Source organism: Octodon degus, unplaced genomic scaffold, assembly GCF_000260255.1.
Source record: "Octodon degus isolate 3935 unplaced genomic scaffold, OctDeg1.0 scaffold00017, whole genome shotgun sequence".
Classification (NCBI taxonomy): Eukaryota; Metazoa; Chordata; class Mammalia; order Rodentia; family Octodontidae; genus Octodon; species Octodon degus.
Window position 1 is genome coordinate 24516975 of NW_004524593.1, and position 14485 is coordinate 24531459.

Below are 14485 nucleotides of genomic sequence, written 5' to 3' on the forward strand. Positions count from 1 at the left end.
GCCGTCGCGGGGCGCGCTCCGGACCTGGGCCCGCGGTGAGGCCCGCGGTGGCGCCGCCGTGCGCGCAGATTGGCGGCAGCGGCCGGCGGCAAGCCCTGTCGCGCCTGAGCCGGGCACGCGTCCGCTGGGTCCTTTCCACATGTCTTTTAAAAACTTCATTTTAAACCTGAGGTTGTGAAGTCAACATAAAACGAGGTTGGAAGATTATTTTACAAATTTAATACTTCATAAATTATCAACGAATGACATTTTGAGAATAAAACTGATTTTGACATCAGGGAAACTTGCAATAATTGTTCATTTCTAGTTAAAGGATTGAAGGAAACTGTGAAAGCTCAGATAAATATGTAGGCTCCTTTCTCAATAAAGGATCTATTGGTGTTTTTTGTTTTTTTAGGGATTGCTAAAAACCATGAGATTTGGAAGTGGAAGATGCTCAAGTTTAGTTTTCACAGAAATGCTTGCCAACCACAATCAAGCTGTGAGTTTTCCAAAAGGAAGTAAAAGACGCGCAAAGATAAAGTGCCCATCTCGTAGGTGTGCTCCCCCAGCCAAGTGATAGGTGAGCCCGCTGTGCTACCCAGAGCCAGCCCAAGGGCCCAGGGGGGGCCAGAACTCCGAGGGGTGCTACGTGGCCCAGGGATGTGTCCTCCCCAGCAGGCTTTGCCCTGCTCCCCAGGAGACCCTAGCTCTCAGGAAAGCCCCTTAGTCAAAATTTGTGCAGCAGAAACTGCAGTTGGACTCACTTGATTCTATTTTTATAAGGAATACCTTCAATATGCTGGAAACTGGAGAAAGCTGCATTTATAATGTAAAGGTACTAAGCGCCAGCTCACAACACCCTTCCACTCATGTCAGCAAGAACGGTTTCTGTACACACAGGCATGGAGTCTGCCTGACAGGATACGTTGATGTGTCCATTCCAACATCAGAATACATGGATGTCTGCAGCACTTCCTGTTTTCTTAACTTTGAACTTTCAGTTTTAAATGTTTGTTAATAAATTAGAAGGGGAACTCTACTGGAATGAATAGAGCTAAGTATACTGCTGTGTGCAGCTTTGGTAAAGGGATTTAAAGGAAGTAAAGTGTATTCACTTCACTGTCTTAGTGGTAGAAAGGGATGAAGGGTGGGGACCTAGTGTAACACTGATGCTGAGCGGCCTTCATTTACTGACTTCTTGCCTCTGCCAGCTGCAGCTTGAAGCACTTCCTGTTGACTGATTTAACCTGGTGACAGCGTGAGGGAGCGGTAGGCCCTTCCCACACTCCCCAGGGCCGACTGTTTGCCACACCACCTGGCATAGGACTGCCCAGCACAGGGATTGGGCAAGTGTGGACCTGCTCACTGCACCCCAGACCTGCAGAAGCTGAAGCACTGAGTTTTACTAAGCCACCCACCCAGACTGGAGTTTGAGATCCCTGGCAAAGAGGAAGGTAGGCAACGTTAGTGATCTCTTTTCATGGATTTGCATTCTAGAACAAATGCTAGAGTTGCTCAACACACAAGTGTATTCTCAAAGGTGGAGACTCCAGGTGTGATAGCTGGGCCTCTGGGAGAGGATGGTGCTGCCAGGTCGTGATGAGCACCAGGCTGTACCTCAGGTTCACCTCAGGGGCATTTTCTGTGTGTGTATTTTCTTAGTTTTGGAAAACTGTCTTTTACTGGCTGTGGAACCTGTGTATTCTTAAAACATCAAAAGAAAATTCTTTTGCTTTTTATTTTGAAATTATAATAAAGAATTTCAAACAAAGGTGAAACAAGTTTAGACTGAATGAAGCCACGCCCTCAGGGAGTATAGCTTGAACAAAGCTGGACTCTGGCAGAGGTCTTCCTGACACCATGGGCTCTCGGGAGGTCCTGGTGCTGGCAGAGAGGAATGCATGAAAGGCTGAGCCTTGTTAGATTCCTTCCCACCAGGCTGAAGAAGGAGCAGATGAGCATCAGAATTACCAGGTTCTAACTCTGATGGCCACAAGTTTGAGTCTCTTTTTCATGGTACTTGGCACATTACAGTAGGTGACTATTTGTTGAATTCATTGATTTGTTGATTAAGTGCTTGATTGACTGAGTAGAAATAAGAAGGTTGATTCTCAGATTGTTTAAGGACTGGACTCAGAGTGAAACACATGAAGACCAGCAAGCCAGAGTGATGACTGGTGATCAGAAACACCGCGAAGAGCATCAGTAGTGCTCGGCTCCAGCAAGAGATTCTGTTCCTTTGCTGAAATGCAGTCACCAGGAATGTGACATCCTGCTTCACAGCCCCTCAGTGGCATAAAGTCCCACAGGGACAATGAGTGCCTACCCCAGAAGTGACTGAATGAATCCAGTTACTCAACGTAAGTTCATTCTGTCTCAAATTCACCAAGTTGCCATTGTACATCAGTATAAATAGATAAATAGCACATGTTCACAAAGGTTTTATGTATTTGTTTTTTATCTGATGCTTTGACCCCTCCTGTGGCACACATTTAAATATCAGCCCAGATCTTATGTCTTTGTGCCTGGGTTCACCTTTGCTGTGCGGTGCTGAGGCTAGAACCCAGGGCCTGGGGCTGCCCTGCCCGCACTGGCCACTGGCCTGCCCTGCGGGGCCTCATGCAGTACTCTGAAAACCTAAAAGGTTTTCACCACTCAGTAAGTAATTATTGTACTTTTGACATTTCATTAATAACTGCTTTAAAATCAGCCTAAAATGTGTGCATGAATATTTTGGGATTCCTACAGGGAAAAGCTCCAGGTGTGGCAGGACGGAGGTCTTGAACATTTCCTGTCTTGGGGCCCTAGAAGCTCAGCACCTGCCCCTTGTTTTTGAAGGCCCCTTCCCACCCTCTGCGCCTTCCAGTCCTACAAAGTTCCTGACCTCCAGATGGCCTTCTTTTTCCCTCTCTTGGAAGACTGCTTTTTCCAGAGGCAGAAGCTCGCTGGGTACTGCTTCCCACCTGGTCACCATGAACGTGCAGGACAGGGAGGACATTTTTATGCCTGGTATATCCACCCCCGCTATGATTCCTTGATTATAAAAGTGTCCTATGTGCTCTTAAAAGCCAGGCTGAGGTAAGCTTTCCCTTGAAGCCGGGTGACCAGCTCCCAGAAGCTAGACAGAGTGACACATTGGTGTTGCTCTATGTCTGTCCTGGTGACTAAGCCCAAGCTGGTCCTGGGGCCACTGGGGTGCAGCATGTCTGCCTTTCTAGGGACTCAGAGCGTGCACGTCAGCGAGCAAGGGAAGGGCTGCTGCCATCTGTGTGCCATCCGTAGTGAGTCCCAGCGCGATCCAATCTGTTTAAAATACATGGAGGGTGGTGATGTAAAGGGTTTGAGATAAATATTTAGAGTCAGCTTTGGGGCCAGGGAGATGGCTCAGTGGAATAAGTGCTTCCCTGACAAGCGCAAGGTCCTGAGTTCAATCCGTGGTTCTGCCAAAAAAAAAAAAAGAGTCAGGTTTATATAATCATTCTTCATTTATATTTCTTCATTTTGCTTGTGCAAGAGCATCCTGACTGAGGCAGCCTAAGACCCACATGGAGCACAGCGGAGCACCGAGTTGTGCTGTTCACAGCATGGCTACAGTGTGACAAGCTACTCTGAGGCCACATGTGGAAGGGTGGTTCCCGGCTGGGTGCTGTGGGGATGTATGGCCCCTTCAAGGGTGAGGCCCAGAGGAACATTAGGTCATGGAAGACATGTCCTTGAAGAGAGCTCTGGGACCACAGACATCTCACCTTCTTTTCCACATCCAGCCCTGAGGTGAGAGGTTTCCCTGGACCACACATTCTCTACCACTGTGCATGGCCTCAGCCTGGTAGGAAACGACAGGGCAAATGACCATGACTGGACCTGCAACGCATGAGCCAGAACAAACTCTTTGTAAGAAACTGATTTATCTCAGGTGTTCATTTCCATAAATGACTACAAATATATATGGATGTTGTCTTTCAAAACAGATAGAACCGCAACATAGATCGGTGTCCCCTAAAAGCTGCATGTGTTCATAGGTGGGCTTTGGAGGGTGACTGGATGTCACAGGCTTAGAGCTGAGTTGGGCCATTGTGACAGTGACCAGGAATGTTTCTTTCTGTCTCCCTAGCTCCTCCCATATTACAGTCAGGGTTTACAAGGGAAAAGATTTAACTCAGGGCACATAATTTATAAGATGATTTATAATATTCACCCAAAGAATCAAATACAAAAGGGTATGGGAGATGTGTCCATACCCTAGAGACCCAAGGAATGTAGCTGAGGGCCTGGATCCCACGGCAGTGTCCTCTGGGAGCCTAAGAAGAAGCCTAGCGCCCACGACCAAGTCTCATACAAGTCTGCATCAAGGAAGTGCCCAAAGGCCAGTGGTGCCAGCCGCTGAGGGATCTGCACTGGGGCTAGGAAGCGACAGCAGCTGTCCTCCTAACGGGGAGGACCCAAGCTCCTCTGATGAGAACAGCCGAGTCCATATCAGGAAAGCCTGCATGACAAGCCTCTCCAGCAGAACCCACATGACCATCTTCCCTGCCAGGTCTCCTTGGGGGGGGGGGCCCTCCGCACCAGCACCATGCTGACTCAGCTCAGCTGGGTGTACTTTTGATCCTTAGTTACTCCGCTACACCCTTTCTCTCTGATTCCTGCTGCCATTGCTGTGCGCAGCTGGACTCCACCAGGCCCCTCGCCTTGCTGCCTTGCCTTGGAGCCAGCTGCCTATGGACTAACCCTAAATAACCTCTCCTCCTTGAAGTTGTGGGGATTAGGTAATGTCAGTGGCAAACAAAGGAAGACAGTTTATTTGAAAGTTACACAGAGTTGGCTTGCCAGCTGTTCGACAACTAAATATTAATATTATTGGCAGGAGTAGCATTATAGTAGCATCTCCAAAATGCAATTCCTGTGAGAAAAGGCACATTTCGGCAACATCCCCTCAACTGGCACCCCTGTGCCCGTCCTGGCAGGGCGGGTGTGAAGGATTCAGGGGTGCAGCAGGGCCCAGCTGCTGCTGGGCACTATCAGTCAACAGCACCAAAACAAATGAACTTGAAAAACCTGGAACAAACACAAATGTGGCCTCTTCCAGGGATGATCCTGCCCCTTGACAGTGGCTACTGGAGGAATGACCAGCTCTGCTGTTTGCACTGGGGGGCAGCTTTAGTACGCTCACTGATAGCCTCTCCCCTGTGTTCATGGTGCTCTGCTTCCCCGTGTCTTAGGGGCCCCTGCCCATGCTGCCTACCCCTCCTGCCTCCTTTCCTCATAGGAGTGGGGCTTATGCTCTCTGGGCCCACCTCTTTGTTACAGTATATTCTGATTAAAATCCTTTCTTGGGCTGGGGAGATGGCTCAGTGGAATAAGCACTTCCCTGGCAAGTGCAACAGCCTGAGTTCAATCCCTGGTTCCGCCAAAAAACAAAAATCTTTTCTTACTACTTGTGGTTACTTTCTCATTGCCAAGACAAAATACCTGACACCCGTAGTTAAAGAAGAAGAGGTTTATTTTGGTTTACAGTTTGCAGAAGTTTTAGTCCAGAGTTGGCTGGATCCAAGGCAGGGCCATAAGGTGGAGGAGAAAGAGCTTATGTCATGCCACTAAGGTCCATAGAGGGCTGTAAGTGAATGTAGAGAGGGGAGCCTTTGCCTCTGGGGAGTTGTTCAGCACCCACAGGCAGGCGGCCACAGGGCCCTGGGTGAGCACCGTTGAGAGACAGCCCTGACCTGGAGGCAGCATACTGGCAATTTCACAGATAAGGGAGCCTTTGGCATCCATAAGCTTGAGAGAGCTCTCCCTGAGGTTTGGAAGCATCTTGAAATCTAAAGCTGTTCGACTATATCTTTGTGTCCTGCGATTGTGACCTGCAAGCCCAGGCAGTGCCCTTCTCCTTGAGCGTGGTCAGCCCACTGGGCACTGTGGCTGCCCTCCCAGGCAAGGCAGTTTGGGCCTTTTCACCTCCAGCGTGGCTAAGGAAGGGGCCAGGTTGGTGCCTGCGGGTCCCTTGCTGCCTGTACCCACAGTGAGGCCACTGCACTTTGTGTCATGAGCAAGGAATGCTGGGACACAATTTTCCCTAATGCTCGGCTTGACTCCCTTTCCAACACCTGGACCAGCACACCTGTGCCACGTGTGGCCAGATGGTGACATGGTGCTGTCCCAGTGGCTGCAGCAGAGAATCTTGCATCTCTTAAAGGAAAAACAATTTGTGATCCACAGATGGAGAGGGGTGGCAAAGTGAAGTGGTGATGAGCAGAGGATTTCTAACAGGGCAGCAGGCATCTCTAGCTTGTTCCTCTGCCTGGCAGGGAAAACCGAAAGCAAGGCCAGAGCATTCCTGTAGCTCTGCCCCGGGAGCAGCTCAGCTTGGAGAAAAAGTGTCTGGCCTTTGTTTTCTCTGTTCCAGGTTTTTGCACAGGAAGGTGGGCGTGCAATTCACATGGGGCCAGGCAAGAGGTGGAGGCACCTCCATTGCAGCCCTGGACTGTCCGGGAGGTGACTCCAAGGTGTCTACTCCAGTGGCTCTGGGTCCTTGGCACCACAAATTTGTGGAGCAGATCCAATCTTAACCATATGGGTAAACAAGAAAAAGCAGGAAAAAGGAAGCACAGAAGCTGAACCCTGTGATGTCTGCTGTGGGAATAGCAATGGGCTGTGGGTGACAGGCCGTGGATCAAGTCTGCCATTCTCATGGGGCAGGGGACAGCCTGAAGCCCACAAGTCACTGACAGAAGTATTATAGGGGGCGGCCTGCCCATTAGTTCAATTAAGTGCCTGCTTAAACAAAGCAGTCAACCTCAGGATGCTGTGGTTCAATCCCGAGACACTCAAGCCAAACCAGACCTGCCGTGAGTGCATTCTTTTTTTTTTTTTTTTTTTTTGTGGAACTGGGGATTGAACTGAGGCCCTTGCACTAGCCAAGGAAGCGCTTATTCCACTGAGCCATCTCCCTGGCCCTGGTGAATGCATTCTGAGGTCGCCAAAAAAAAAAAAAGTATTACAGGGAAGGCATGAGGCTGTTGCCCACCATGCTATCCAAGGCCAGGAGTGAGGTGGGCCTGGCTTCTCCTGGAGGCCAGAGTTGGGAACATGAGGAAGGGGCCTCCTGGCCTCCCTGGTTCAGTGCATCCTTCCACCCTCTGCAGTGGGGACAAGGGCTCTGCCCGTGGGGAGCAGGCTGTGAGCGTGGCCTGACCAACACATGGGGACAGGGTCCAGAGTCAGGCTGGAGAAGCACAATAGCCACCCCTACTGCCGAAGCCACTGATACCAGCACTGCCCACAGCCACTGCCTCTGTTTCCACCATGCTCAGGGGCAGAGCCTGGTCATGTGTGGCCTTCACCACCCTGGAGTGCGGGACGGGGACAGCCCATCACCCCTGAGTCTGTCACTGAGGACACCAGACAGAAATGGAGCTTGGCTCCAGACTACTGGCTTGGAGAGAGTGTCCACTGTATGCTGATGCATGGTGGGAGGTTGGAGGTTCAGCCTGGGGGCTAGGGAAAGATCTTCCTTCCTGGAACAAAAGGGAGAAAGGCACAAAGAGGAAAGCCCCTCTCCAAGTGGTGCCATGGCTGGGCCCCTGAGGAGAATCCAAAGCTGCATAGTAGATGTTTATAGTCATGAGATCCCTGGTCCCCACTGCATCTGTGTTGGTCATCATGGGAACCCTGGACTGCATCTGCGTTGACTGTCATGGGAACCTTTGCTTCTTCTGCATCTGTGCTGGTTGTCATGGGAACACTGGACCCTCTTGCATCTCCATTTGTTATGGGGACTCATAAACCTGTCGGGTGAGACCTAAAACTAAGGCTGATACTTTATGTTCCCTTGATATAGGGTGAACTCCAGAGAACCCATAGGGACCCTGCTCACTCAGCCTCACAGATAGGGACCTTGTCCCAGGGGAACATGTTTTACTTCCCTCCACCTCCAGCCCATGGAATGGTTCACCTGGATAGTGGTACCTTTCCATGGGATAGGGTCCACCCTCCTGAGTGCTGCTGGTTTGTTCTGTTCCTAAGCACAGTTCATGTTGCCACTGATGGTGTGCATACAGGGGATGAGCAAATCACTGTCCATTGCTCTGTCCAGGGCTTGGCCATTGCCACCAGCCCAGAGTGGAGCCCCTGCCTCACTTCCAGCCCATCAGCACTTCTGGTGTCTTAGCCCCAGTACCCCATAATGACAGTGACCATTGGTTTCACTACCTCCCATAGGTCTCATTCCACAGCAGCAGGCAGAGTTGACTGTCCTGGCATCCACAATGAGAAAGGTCCCAGCCTGGTCTCTACACTGATGTCACTGCTTTGGATGTTGCCTTGGGAGAGAGGCCACTTTCCTTCCTGGAGGACTGTGTGTAGCCTCCCCTCTCCAACACACTTTGGATGGAAGACTATCAAATGGTCGGGTTATTCTTCCGCAAGGGGTCTACATAGTGAAAGAACGTGAACCCAGATGCCACTGAGGCTTCCGGCAGACAAGGACTGTCACACATTATCTGCCTTCTATTCTTGAGCTGTGTGTAAACCAGAACCAATCTGGGTCTTTCTTTAGGACTTCTGCCATGCTGGAAACTCAAAGTCCAGATTGGCTTGTACCAGATTTCAGAGGAAGGAGCAAGTGGGCACAATTCCTCTCCATCCTCTCAGGCCCTCTTCTCCACACCACCCTGAGGCTTTCCAGCCCCTTGCACCCAAGGCCCACAGGCGAACTTCTCTGTAGAAGTCCCCATGACCTTGCTCTTCCTGGAGCCAATCCTGCAGGCTAATGAGGGACTGGGAATTCCATTGCCCTGATCAGCAATGTTGTTTTGTCTCGTTTCTGTATCTTGCAAGCTGTACAAAGTAATAAAGGGGCAGGGGCGAAGTAATAAATGCTTCTGCCTCTCCCACTTCAGGAAAGGGTGAGAAGGGTCAGGAGGGTGCCTCTTCTGGGAACTTAGCCCATAGCCCCAGCACTCTGATCTCCAGCCGCTCTGGAGTCTCATGCACCTCTATCATGCCCCTTGTGTAGCTCTGACTCCAATACATCAGGCTTGCAATGAAAAGTATCAAGATCCCAGGGTACAAGTCAGCACATGTCCTGCCCTCACTGTGGCCCCATCAGTGCCGTGTGGTATGACTTGAGTGTCCTCAAATTAGCTCTAAAGGTTTGGTTCCCAACTTGCTAGACCCCAGTGGGAGTAAGGCAGGTCCCTAGGGTGCCCTAGAAGGGGATTTAGGACCCTCCTGTCACTTCCTGTTCACCATGAGGGGAACTGGCCTTCCCCAGAAAGTGCTCCTGCCATGATATTGTCTGAGCTCCAAAGCCAGGGCACCTGGTGACCATGGGCTGATACCTCTGAAATCATGACCCTGACAGTGAACCTCCCTTTTTGTAAATGGGTTACCTTGGGTGTTTCATCACTGTGACAGGAAACTAACATTCAGCTGTTTAGAAATGCGGCCGGTAGAAAGGCAACAACTCAAGTTCCTCTCTGGCAGCCTATGAGCAGGGCTGAAGCCTCCCTCCTACCTTCAGCCCAGGAAGCAAAGATGCCCTGCAGAAATTCAAGCCAGGCTTTTAGGAGGACCACATCCTTCATGTTCAAGTGCCAGCCAGCTCCTCATAGGCCAGGTTCATGGTGGCCTCCCTGACAGGCAGTAGGGTCAGGTTGGTTCCCTGGTCCTGCACCAGGTGTGGATTTGCTGATGCAACCCCAAGTTAAGAACGGTTGGCAGTGGGGGCCTCTCCTATCTGGTGAAGACAGTGCCAGGTTCCCATGCATGGTCTGGCACACAGGAGCAAAGCAAGGCGCAGGACCCACTCAGGATAGTGGTGGGAATGCAGCAGATGGCCCAGCAAACCTGTTTTTGTGGTACTGGGGATCAAAACTGGGACCTGGCACAGGCCAGTCGGGGGCTTATGCCGCTGAGCTGTCTCCCTGGCCCCCAGCAAGCTTTTGAACCAGGCCCATTCTAAGATCCCAATCAGCGAAGGAGACTGTCACGGTGTAACCCTGAGGCATTCCCAAGCCTCATGCACTGAAGGCTTGATCCCTGGGGGAGCTACGTCAGAGCTGATCACACTCAGGGTGCTGGTCCAAAAGAAAGTGCAATAAACACGAGGCACTGTTAGTCCTGAGGAGATCTGTGGACGAACAGCCTACAGACGAGCAGCACAAGCTGACGCAGGCTGATGACAGCCACAGAGCAGGAGACAGGGTCTTGCTATGTAATTCAGATTGGTCTTGAACTCACTAGCCCAGGAAGGACTTGAACTCATGGTGATCTGCCTGTCTCAGCCTCCCAAGAGCTGGGAATACCGGTGTGTGGCACCATAGCAGAGCTGCACACTGCCAACTTATGATTTCCATCTGAGTAGAGGAAAGGAAAAGAACTCTAGACAACACCATACTCCCTTGGGAAATGAAAAACAACTAGCAAAATGAACATACCTCTCCTTAAATTAAGTATTTCATCCTTTTATTTCTAAACAGCAAGGATACCAAGCAGCAGAACGAAGCAGCTAAGATCAGCAAAGCTGCCAAGGAGAAAAGTAGCAAGACGGATTGGATTTCTGTGAAAGTTGTTTAATGCAAACCCAGGATTCTGAGGCTGCATACCTAGGTCACACCAAGTCCACTGGTGACAGGGGTCAGCCCAATGAGAGATTGCATGCTCAGACCAGGCAGGCACATGTGGCTCACATAGAGCTGCCGGGAGGGACTGCACTGGGCATAGGAGCAGCTGTTCTGGTAAATCCTCTCTGGCTGGCTCCCAAGGGTGCCTCCTTCACATTCATGCGTACTTGAAGTACAGTCTGAAGCTTCAGAGCCAGCTGACCCTACTCTGCCAACTATCTTGGCTTCCTATCTGGCCCCTTTCCCATTTGCCTTAAGAGCAGATGTCAACTTCAATGATGCATCCTGATAGTTCCTACTTTATGTTCAGTTTGTTGATTTCACAGAAGTTTTGACCAATTTCCTTTCTTCTGAATTCAGCAAGGCCTGTAACGCACAAATTCCATAAACTGTATGTGGTTTTGTGTGCACAACACATTTCTAATTATCAATAAACACAGCTTTGTGCATATTCTACTTCAACTGCCACAATGGGACTCCAGTGTACCCTGTGGACAGAGGGTCACCCCTGTACTGAGGGGTGCAATATTCATCTTCTTTAGCTGAGAAAACAGTCCTGTTCAATCTCTTAAGGACATACATGTGGGTTTCTAGCTCTACAGTTGGTGACAAAGCAAGATTATGCAACATCCCGAACACCTTAGAGACACCTTTAGTTTGGTCCTTGAAGCGTATGGTTTTTTTTTTGTTTTTTTTTTTTTTTTCAGAATTGGGGATTGAACTCATGACCTTGCGCTTGCTACGCAAACACTTATTCTACTGAGCTATCACCCCAGCCATTTTTGTGTTGTTTTTTTTCCCCCCAGAACTGGGGATGGAAGTGTATGTCAAAATGTCACAGGCCTCACGATATGGGTCATTAAACATTCTAAGTTTTATGTAGTGTTAGTCTAGAGCATGTTGTTGATCTATTAACTTGGTATGTCTACAAAGAGAAATAATATTCCAACTCTTCCTATATATGTGGTTCTTCATGCCTCATACAAGCACCAACAACGCGTTCCTGCCATTCATTTCTGTGCTCACCCTGGCTCACCAAAGGGTCAGAAAATACTGTGGCACTATCTGTGCCAAGCAGAGGGCGCAGAAACCTTCTCCAGGGGCCAGGGTCTGTGCCCTTAAATGCCAGCAGGGATCTATGAAAGTTAGTGCTATACCGAGTATATTAGAAATACTTTGTATCCACTACAGAGATCTCCAGAATTTTTTTCCAGCTCATTCTCTTGTTGGAAATACTTGATTTACCCCCAAAATAAAAACACACACCACAAAAAGAATGCCTCCCTGAAAAAAAAAAAAGCCAAACAACATATACTTCCAAGGACCAAACTATGGTGATCAGTGAAATAGGACCCAGGTTACAATACAGGTTTCCCATGTGTCTCAGTCTTGTCCACACTCATTTGACAATAAACTGGCATGGGAGCTGAGAAGCCACTCTTGACCTGTGAGCTCAAAGCCCTTCTGTCCTGAACACATCCTGCAGTGGTCTCATGATCCCATTGCTCCGAGGATGATTTTGTTCCCTTACAGTCATCACCAGGGCCCCGGCTGTGCCTGTGAAGGGCAGGTATGCTGCAGGTCACATCCTTCCCCAATGCTGCACATGCTCTGGCCTCATCAAGGCATCCCCAATCCCTCCAGCGCTGTGGCTGAGGCCTGCAAGAATTCACACTCAGTGCAGGAAGGCAGGTGGGTAAGGTCAGCCCAGCACCAGGGCAGTCATGTTCAGACAAGTAGGTAAGTAGGCCAGGCAACAGAACCAACTCAGTCCGCACAGGGCTCAGCCAGTGGTGGGAGTGAAATCTGAAGCTGGTTTCTCAACTAAAGCAGGTGAAAACTGGTTTTTAAGAAGTGCCTTATAGTCATTTGTTTTTATTCTTCAAAATAAAGTGCCTTACATTAAAAAAGTGTACGTGTGTTTGTATGCTTAGAGGTTCCACAGATGCAACTGAAGAATTTGGAATGTTAGACATAGTAAAGGCACAGGTTCTAAAGACTTTTTTTTATTTTCTAAAGACTTCGTAGTGGATTTATTTCACTGGTTACAATAGTGTAATTTAAAATTTTCTGTGGTGCTGCACTCCTAGCCCTACAGTATATTTTAAGTGTAAGGCAAGAAACTATTTTCTGTGTCCTTGATTTGAAATTTTTGGACTGTACGGAGAATTAAACATCATTCAATACAAACACCTATCAATGTAAATTTTCTTCTGGTTACTGTTTTCTGTGTAATCCAACTACACAGCCACCACTATATTCTAGGCCTTCTTGGAAGAACCCTCCCATAACATTCACTGCCTTACATTAGTCTCTCTCTCACACAGACCTTTTGGAATATGGAAAATCTGCTAATAAAGCCTTTCTGAGCCTGAGAACCTGTTAAATCAGATATACAACAGGATAAGCTGTGAGAATGCCACATATATTTGGTATGAGAACAATGCAAACAGCCAATGAACTATGTAAAGTTGTCTAATATTGTTCATTAAAATGAAAAGCTGCCTTCTCTCTCAGGACTTAAATTTGGTGAGAAAAGCTGGGGTTAGTGACTAGTTCCTGGGCACACCTATGAGTTTGTGCCCTAAACCCAGGCATAAAGAATGCACCGAGGGCAGTGCCCTCCCCACTTGCTTGGCACTGTTAAGCTCATCAGCTAGAACCTAGAAATTATACTTAGCAGTTTTTGTATTTACCTCCTTTGCAAAGGGATGATTTTCCTTCTCTGCTGACTTGACCTTTACATCCCACTACTGCCTATCCGTGAAGAACAGAACAGAATGACTGTAACCTGCACACAGCAGTGCTGTGCATGTCACAGTTCAGCAACAATGGGCTTAGGTGGCACATATTCTTGAGGTCGCAAACTTTCCAGATATGCTTACACTCAAGAAAAACTTACTCCTACATACAAGTATTCTCTGCCCACAACAGTTTTGTTCACTGTTACGGAGATTCTTTATCAGTGCCTCAAATTTTGACTTCAAAAGCATCTAGCAAATGACTTCCAGTAAAGGAGTCAGAGGTATTAAATATCACTAGTGATATTTAAGGAGTAATGGGGCTATGAAGTACAATGGCTACACAAAGGGAAAGAGCTCACACTTTTGTAAATGTCATTCTCCAGTGCCACTGGAGAATGTAATTCAAAAACATAAAATTGTAGCTAGGAAAATTCCAAAGGTTAGCATCTGAGCAGTATTAACGACTGAACCCAGAACCTCAAGCATATTAGGCAAGCAACCCACCACTGGGCTCTACTCTGGCCCTGTATAATCCATTTAAGAATAAGAAGTGATTTTATTTTATAACTAACATTCTGATTGATACATGAAGAGATACACAAACCTGAGTGGGAGACAGAAAATTCAGTTCTTATTTTTAAAAGCCCTATGCTCCATAGTGTCTGCAAATGTGAGTGACTGGATAGAACAGTCCACGAAAGTGGACAAGGTAATGGAAGGGAAAAGGGGAAAATTTGGGTCTGGTAAAATCAGGCAAAGAAGTGGCTGCATTTCTAAAGACATTCAGATTTTAAAATGGAACTCTAAATACTTTATACTAAAGCATAGCTGCTCATTATGTAGAACTGGTTTTAAGCACTCAGCATAATATACAAACACTGTAGATTTACATTTAAAATTACCTGATAATGCCCTTCCCAAGGCCTTTATCTTGGAAACTACATGGAAGAAAATTTAACTATGTAAACAAAGTATGTGAAATGCTGGAGAACAAACATGGAGTAAAATAAACATTCACACTTATCTTAAATCTAAAAAGACACTGTTAAGCAGCGTTGACAGGAATTAAGACACTATACAGGTAAGGAACTTAGGGAACACCTTATAGTTATTTCAAACAAGCAGCAGATATATTATTCCCTA